The 9192-nt window shown below is 38.5% G+C and overlaps 1 protein-coding gene across 1 annotated transcript in view; it reads left to right on the top strand.

The window, feature by feature from the left end:
* Positions 1 to 9192, top strand: part of LOC149321509 (synapsin-2-like) — a 238285-nt gene that overhangs the window by 166110 nt on the left and 62983 nt on the right. The gene's annotated exons all lie outside the window — the stretch shown is intronic.

Raw genomic sequence — 9192 nt, 5'->3', positions numbered from 1 at the left:
CAAAAGTGGGTAGATTTTCACACGACATGAGGGTTAATGAGCATTAATGCGACATTAACCTGAACGGAAAGTAGACAAAACCCACTCCTTTTTACTTTTGGAAAATCTTACATACTGCTGTTTCTAGTTGGTTTAATTTGGTTTGTGGTGATTGTAGATTGCTTGCTCCTTTTGCTTTTCTTACTTCTTTTTTTAATTTTTTGCACTAATTTATTTTTTTCCTCCTAGCTGAACAGTGTTTTTCCCATATTTAGCTACTCCAAGCCTACAAGCCTTTGTAGCTGTGGGAAGAAGGTAGTCTCATAGTTGTGCTGTTCTCTTGCCTGCTTCTTGATTCCTCAAAAATGAAGGTAAAACCACACCAGAGTATGAGGGAAGGGGCTTCAGCACACTATTACAGTGGGACTGACATATTTTTTGGAATAGTGGTATGATTTCAAACCACTTTGGCTGTGTAGCAGATGTAGATGTTATTTAAAAAAGCAATTATTAATTACATAGGATTCTGGGTTGTGTGTATGGCATTCATACAACCTGTGAACACTTTGATTTGGAGGAAATTGTTTTGCAGCCATAGTCACTGGTGCAGCATTCTTAAACTGAATTCATTTGAAAGCTATGTACTCCAGTCTAGTTCTCTTCTCACAGAACATACAATAAATGAATGGAATGATTTCCTATAGCCTTTGGCTCTACAGAAGTGAGCTTCTGTAGCTTATCTCCACAAATTCATAACAAAAAACAGGAGTAGTCTGTTTTACCATGTTGCAATACACCACATAAATTAAAACTTCTTTGTACTGCTCCAGTAAACTGGCTCTTTAATTCTGGCGATATACTGCTGAAGTTGAAGCTTGTGGCCAATTTCATGCTGTTTTAGGAAATTAGTTATCTGTTCTTCCTACTGCCTTCAAAATTCATTGTTTTTAACCTGCTGATTATTATATTTTTAAAAAAAAAATTCACAAGCTGCTTGTTTTTTGTAAATGAAGGTGCCAGCTTCTTAATATTGTTGGCAAAAGCAAAATTTCAATAAAACAACCATGATTGGATCTTGTATGGATCTTATGTATGGTGGCTTATTTGAATCATCAGTGACTCAGTCTTATGATGTTTCTGCAACATGATGACTACTTTCCCTCCATTTGTTGCAGTGTTTTGTATTTTTTATAGAGGCACATATACAGGAGAGATAATTTCTAATAATTTGTACCTACCTGACAATGATGGGGGGGGGGGGAGGATACCATCTATAGGCATACCCCTGGCTGCATCTGCACTGCAGAAATGGCTAAATGCAATAGAATCCTGGGATTTGTAGTTTTGCAATATGTTTTGCCATCTCTGTCAGAGAGCTCTGGTGCCACAACAAACTACAAACCTCAGGATTCCATGGGATGGAGCTATGGCAGTTAAAGCAGTGTTAAATTGCTTTATTTCTGAAGGCCTCAGTTAACAATGCCTCTGACAAAACCTCCTTTTTACAAAGGAGTTTATCAGGCAAGGGGAGTTGGATGTATAATCCGATGGCAATCTGAACGCAATCATGGGGTTTAACGTTATTGCGTGATAACCCACTACACACAAATTCGGGCAAAGGGAAGTCAGTCCGAACGCAATCATGTGATTTCACATTATTGCGTGATAGACTGCCACATGCAAATTCGGGCAACGGCATGCTATTTTCAGGCAATGGGGAGTCAGTTCGAATGCAATGCGTATTCACGTAATTGCGCAAAACTAGCGACTTTAAGTGAATGCATTTTAGCCCCACTTGCTTTTCCTTCGAATTTAAGAGAAATTCCTCCCGTTTGATAAAGTTCAAAGTCTGTTATTTATGCCTGCCCAGTCCCTTTTTTTCCTTATCTAGCTAGCAGGTTTTTAGTTGCATAGGCATTGGGAGCATGGTGAAGAAGTGCTGGAGAAACACAGATTTTCTGTGTCAGGTTGCAGCAGCCTGTCTGCACTAAACCATGCAATGAAGCTTAAAGTGGGGAAAAAAGAATTTACTCAATTCAGTCCTGCTGTTGTGCCTAGCTACAACAGGCAAAGTAAGTAGCAGTTCCCTCCAGCATGCATGAAATGCAAAACATAAGCCTGCCTTATCAGCTCACCATGGTATGTTTTTAAAAAGAGCGTAGATATATACATTTGGCCTTTATAATGGAAATCATAAGAAAAATGGAGGCTAGTGAAAGAAGAAAATAGCCCTAGATGCATTTTTGAAGAAGTTTTCAGGTGTTCTCTGCAAGGCTCCCTTGATAGGGTTGTTTCATTTCACATGTGAAAATCTACAGCATTATATAAATAAATAAATAAATAAATAAATAAATAAATAATAATAATAATAATAGTTTTAGTTAAAAAGTTTGTTGCTTATTGAACTGCTCTTTTTTATGGTGTAGGAATCTTTCCCAATTCTTTCCATTTTATTTTTGCCTCTGATAGCAAAGTTTCCATTAAAGAAGTGATGCCTAGGAACATATCTACTCGCTTAACTGAATGTGCCAAGGGATCTTATAGCACCTTTGAGACTACCTGAAAAAAAAAAATCTGGCAGCATGAGCTTTTGTAGACTCAGGTCAGTGAAAGCTCATACTACCAGCTTCTTTCTTTCAGTTAATCTCAAAGGTGCTATAAGATCCCTTGGCACATTGCATTTGCATACTGATATTCGAGACTAACACAGTTATTTATTTACTTCATTTATATGCCACCTTTCTCCCAAGATGGGGCCCAAGGTGGTTTCCAAAAATAGTATATTAAATGTTTACAATAAAAAGTTTAAAACAATTAAAATCCCCACATTAAACACCATAAAATCATCTAAAAGCCATATAAAAATAAAAAACAAATAAAACACACAAATAAATAAAAAACCTTTCCTACCTAACCATTAAAAGCATGCTTAAACAAAAATGTCTTTGCCTGCAAGTGGAAAAAAACAGGGAGGGGCCCATGCTAGCCCCCCATGGAAGGGACTTCCAAAGGGTGGGAGCAGCCACTGGGAAGGCTCTCACTTGTTATACCTATATACGAAACACTTTAAATGTAGCAGGTGCACAAATGGGCAAACCCATTTTACTCATCTGAATTTACCACAGCAAACTTTGCAGTTAATACATAAAAACAATTGTATAATTTGCAGTAATGGAATTTGCATAAATATTGACTTACCAAATTTCATCTGACTCATGGGTCTCCTCTGGTTGAACCTCTCTGGCTTTGCTTCGCGAACAAAGATTCAGGGAGGACTCCTTTGTACAAGTGTGTTGATGACTAAAAAGGCCAATCTGGGATAAACAGGTCCGGTTGCAGAAAGCACAGTGGAAAGTCTCCTTGGGTGATGTGTCCAGGTTGTGGTTCTTTCTGCGTTGTCGTTTCTCTTCAAGATTCGTTCGGCGTGAGCTTTCCAAAAAGGCTGCAGCATCGTGGATAGTGCGTCTCCATGCCTCCCGATGCGAGGCCAGGGCAGACCATTGTTGGTGATCAATTTGGCTAAGCCTGAGATGTTGTTTCAGGGAGTCCTTGTATCTCTTCTTTGGGGTGCCCCTCTTACGCTGACCCGTGGCGAGTTCACCATAGAATACTATTTTTGGGAGGCGATGGTCCTTCATCCTAGAAACATGTCCCGCCCAGCGCAGCTGCGTCCTCAATAGCATGGCCTCAATGCTGGTGATCCCTGCTTGCTCAAGGACAGCAACATTTGTCACATAGTCAGTCCAGTGTATACTAGGATATAGACCTCAAGCTGTAGTTTCAATGAGGAGTAAAACTCATTGACCATCCAACATAGTGGGATTTATTGCTGAGCAGATACCAATAGGACTGCACTGTAAACCACAGCAAGGAGTAAGACATTAGTCAGCCCTCGTTATCCTTATATGGATGTTTTGTCAACAGATTCAAACATCCACAGCTTGAAAATATTTTTAACATATAGAAATTCCCAAAACCAAAGTTTGGTTTTGACATTTTATATAAGGGATACAATTTTACTATGCCATTGTCTTTAATGGAACTCGAGCATCCACAGGGTTTGCTATCCACAGGGGGTCCTGGAACCAAACCCCAGTGGACAACAAGAGCCCACTGTAATTCTAAGAGCTTTACCCCTGGTAGGAACTATGCTGCATAATCTTAATTTTGACTATATGGCTAATTTTAATTAAAGACATTTGCTTGAAAATAAACACTAGTAGAATGAACAATCATGGCATGTAGCAAAATGTGGTGATGTGGAGTTTCCAGGGTTTTAGTTAATTAGCCATGTTCCTTGCACAGAACACTCACTTTCATTCCACCATCTTTAGTTGTTTACTAAGTGTTTTGCATACATGCATACATATCTACACACACACTCTTTCCTCGAACAGTTGGGCAGCATTTTATCCTCTCTGAACATCATCATTGGGTGTCTTTTTAAAAGCCTTCTGCCTCTGATCTTTTCTTCTTCCATGTAGATGATACTGTTTTCTCTACAGTATCAGAAGTGAGTTCCTACCTGTGATAGCACGTACAATTTGAATTGCAGTGGTATTATTTTTTAAAGGGAAACAGTATTTGTTCTTTTCTTTTAGGAGCTTCTCTCTATACACCAAGGATGGGGAATTCTGTGAGTCTTTTACCATATAGGCTACAGTGCCCTGGACCTGCTGGAATCAGATGTCCAGCAATATCTGGAGGGACACAAAATTCCCAACCTCCACATCTTTGAATTGAAATAACTGTTTTTTAGATTTTGATTTCCTGCATTATTTCAATAGCACCATAATGTCACCAGATCCTTGTAGAAAGATATAGGATGTATAATGATGTAAAAATACAGTGTTTGATGTATCTGGAAATATTTTTTTTGTGTGTGTAAGAAGTTTCCCCGATTCTCTCTCTCTCTCTCTCTCTCTCTCTCTCTCTCTCTCTCTCACACACACACACACATACACACACTTTATTTATATTCCAGATCAAGTTCTCTAATTGTTATGACTCTGCAAAGCATAAATGTATGATGGGGGGATGACAGTCCTTCAACGCATGCACATGGATGTTTAGTCAGATTCTTATAGTTTTAATGGTATAATTTAGCAAGTCTTATTAAGCTGCAGCTGTTTCACTGACACAATTACTAGCAGAAGGTCAGTAAAAGAGGTTTTATTAAATTGTTGGTGTCATGACATAAGATATAAATATTTTCTTAAAACATGCCCTGTATAATGTCGTCTTGTACAAGAAGTCTTCTAGAATGGTTTCCCTATACAATTAGCATAGGGGAAATCAGATTACTTACTTTTCTCTAAAAAAACCCCATTTTTTTGTAATGCAGATGAACATTTAATCAGTGTAGGACTTTCTATTCATATTGGCTGGCATTCTGTTTGTGACTTACACGTGTGCAAACTTTTTACCATAGTACAATAGATGTATTCAGTGGTGGAAGTGAAATTGCTTTTGCAGAAATGTTGCACATTTCAATTCTGCATTGTGATTATACATTGCAGTTGCAATTGCCCATTATGGTTGCACAGTTATTTTTATTTTATTTATTTTGTTTATTTTATTTCTATGCTACCCTTTTCCCAAAAAGGTCCCAAGGCAGCTGACAATATAAAAACACATTAAAACAAAATAATTAAAAACAATTAAAATAATCTAGTTAAACACTGCAAAGTTAAAATTTAAGACATACAAAGGTTAAAAACATAATCTAAAAATCTAAGACATTGCTCAATAGCACTCAGTCATTGACATGTTGTGCAGTATTACTGTTCTTCATGGGAGTTATGCAGAACTGGTAGAGTATATCTGTGTGCAGATACTTCCACTATGCTTAGGGGATGTTGGATTGAAGTCATTAAGTAGACTTAATTTTGTTTTCAGCTACAGGTCTTCCTCTGCTTGCTTTTATTTCCTTTAGGTTCATCATTCTGTCATCATCATCCCTGTACACGCACACAGCAGTTGACAAGACCTGGGTCTGAGAAACTTGACAGTCTTTCATGCTACATTTGATAATTTTATTAAAATCCACAATCTCCAACCCAGTGGCTCTTTTAAACATGGACCTCTATTGTGAAATACATCACAGCCGATCTGAGCAGGGAGGAGGTGCATCGTCCCACATGCCCCTTGCTTGAATTATGTGGAACATTCTTCACTGCCCAGTTTTCACAACCACACATAGAAATCAGAAATGCGCTGGCATGGACAATCCTCACTTTTGTAATCAGTGATATCTCTTTACACTTGAAAATGTTGTCTAGTCCCTTCCAAATCCTCATCTTCTTCTGATTACTTGAATACAGTCTGCATTATGATTTGTCACTGAGCTGAGATGTAGGAAATCTTTCAAAATCTTCATGTTCTACTTTAAAGTTATGTAAATCATCTGTGGTCATTATTTTTGTTTTCTTAATACTCAACTGTAACCTTACCTTTGCACTTTCTTCCTTAGCTTTCTTCAAGTCTTTTTATTTTCTGCTAGTAATATGGTGTCATCTTAGTATCTTAAACTGTTGCTTTTCCATATACCAAATTGATAAGGAAGCCCTTCCTCATGAGGATGATACTGCAGTTTCTGTAAAACATTGAAAACATAATTCCTGTGGAAACAAACAACAGACACACCATAACAAACTGGTGCCACAGCATGCTCAGCATTGCCTTCCAGAGTACTATAAAAACAACCAAAAATACATGAAAACAACCAAAATATTTCACTGTGATGCAGCACGTTTTGTCATGAAAAGGCCATTAACTGATAAATCCAGTTAACCATAACTATGTAAAGTGCAGTAAAACAACTACGTATGTAATTAAAGTGCCCTTGCCAGAAAAGTTTAAACTTAAGTTAAACCAGTACTTCATTGAGTATATAGCAAAAGGAAAGTGAGAGTGATAAACTAAAAAATAATATTGTATAATTACTGTCTATTTAAATCAAACCATAGACTTTTATTCTTGTTAAGGCAGACCAAAACAGACTATAATATAAATTATTCATAACAAAGTACTTTTGTAATCACACTTTTTTACAGGAGTAGCCTACATATCTATCTTATTGATAAGAAAATAAAACTTGGTTGTTACTTAATAAATAAAACCTAATGATGGGTTTATTCAAAGGAATCCAAACCACAAAGCAACTTTACATCTAACCATTTTTGTGATATTTCTTCTGCATGTAGTTGTGACAGTTATAGTAGAGAGGTAGTATGGACAATGGTTAAAATATGGGAATGGGACTCCAGAAACCCGGGGTTCCAATCTCTGAATTCCCCTTTAGCCACAGGTATCCTGTCAGCAACATCCTGTCTCTGAAACTGGAGGTCCCCTTTTGTTACCAGGTCTAATAGTCGATGGTTATCCAGCGTAATACCACGTTGGTAATAAGTTCTGTAAATTTACCATATGGTATGTGAAGAACTTTTCTGAATTTGCTACCAATCCCTTTCTGTGAAAGACGGTGACTTCTGATATAGTAAAACGATCCAAGGTCTAGAAACCAAGCCATATGAGGAATGACATAGGTAGGTGGGTAAATTCAGCATGGAGGAGAGAAGATTGAGAAGATTAGTTGTTTACTGGAAGAACTGTTTGACAGTGGAAAAATAGACTACCTCAGGAGTGGTGGACTCTTCTTCTTTGGAAGTCTTTAAACAGAGATTGGGTGGGTATCTTTCAGAAGTGCTTTAGATGGGAACACCTGCATGGCAGGGGGTTGGACTATATGGCCTTTGCAGTCCCTTCCAACTTTTGAGATTCTATGAGAGATGGAAAATAGCTTCTGTTTGCATTCTTCATAATTTTATAAATGTCTATCCTGACTCCCTTCTTTCCTTTTTTTCCTTTTCTTTCTCTTTTTCTTTAATTTTTTTAAAGACTAGAATTGCTAACTCTAAAAGCAAAGAAGCAAGAGTAAATAGAGTAAAGGTTTCCTCTAGTGATTTGAGAAACCCATGTTTTTCTTCTCGTTCATTGAGAACTTGATGAGAATTTTTATAAAAAATATTCGTTCCACAAGTCCCCCTTTCAAAAGGTGATTTCTTCTCTCCCTTTCAGCAGCTAGCGAAATATTTTTCACAGATTTCTTGAATGACAATAAAAGACAAGTCGAATAATTACGCTAATTACTTTGCATTTCAAACTCAATTACCATGTCAAAAGGAAGTTTGGCAGATGTTTAAAGAACATTCCTATGCTTAAAAAAACCTGAAGGCACACACACAAAATGGGGGGAAAAGCCCAGTCTCAACAAATAAACTGTGATTGAAGCCCCAACAAGAAATGCTAGAGTTGAGGGAACCCTCAAGGACCATCCAGTCCAACCCCCTTCTGCTATGAAGTAATACACAGGAATACATGGGATCCTAGAGGACATGTAGTCTGAGCCCTGTTCAACATCAGGATGGCACTGGAAGATGGGACAAACCAAGGGTTTTCTTGGCATAAAGAGGAGTTTTGCCATGGGCTGCCCCTGACGCTGAGACAGTGTGACCCTCACAGATGAGAAGGGGAGGGTGGTGTGTCAAATGGCAATGCTCTTCTGCCAAGTAGGAATCCTCAAAAAGGAGCGGAGTGGGGTGCAATGGCAGGAATTCTGCCATGAATAAAACCTAGCATTCAAAGGGATTGCCAGGGGTCATCCAACCCCCCTTCTACCATGAAGGAATACCTAGGAGTTGGAGTTGAAGCTGAGAGCCTGTGACTTGACCAAGGTCAGCCAGTGAATTTCTATGGTGAACTGGGAGGCTAGAGTGTAATCCCAGCTCAGCCATCTAACTCCGCAGGATGACATTGGGTAAGTCACACTCTCTCATTCGTGGATATTCTGCACTTTCCTTGCCAATTATTATTATTATTATTATTATTGCATGACCTTAGCATCACCATGGGAGAGGTGCAGAGAGAGAGAGAGTTGGTCATGCCCTGCCTCTGAGGCTGAGAGAGTGTGACCCTCACAAAAGAGAAGAAGGGGCAGGGTGGAGTGCAATGGCAGGAATTCTGCCATGATGGATAAAACCTAGCATTCGAAGGGATTCCAAGAGGTCATCCAACCCCCCCTCTTCTACCATGAAGGAATACCTAGGAGTTGGAGTTGAAGCTGAGAGCATGTGACTTGCCCAAGGTCAGCCAGTGAATTTCTATGGTGAACTGGGAGGCTAGAGTCCTGATCCCAGCTCAGCCATGTAAATG

The sequence above is a fragment of the Sceloporus occidentalis genome, unplaced genomic scaffold (assembly GCF_023333645.1).
Source record: "Sceloporus occidentalis isolate IW3139 unplaced genomic scaffold, rSceOcc1.0.p SCAF_1, whole genome shotgun sequence".
NCBI classification, from domain to species: Eukaryota; Metazoa; Chordata; class Lepidosauria; order Squamata; family Phrynosomatidae; genus Sceloporus; species Sceloporus occidentalis.
The sequence above is the reverse complement of the archived record's forward strand: the minus strand, read 5'-3'. Positions and strand labels throughout refer to the sequence as shown.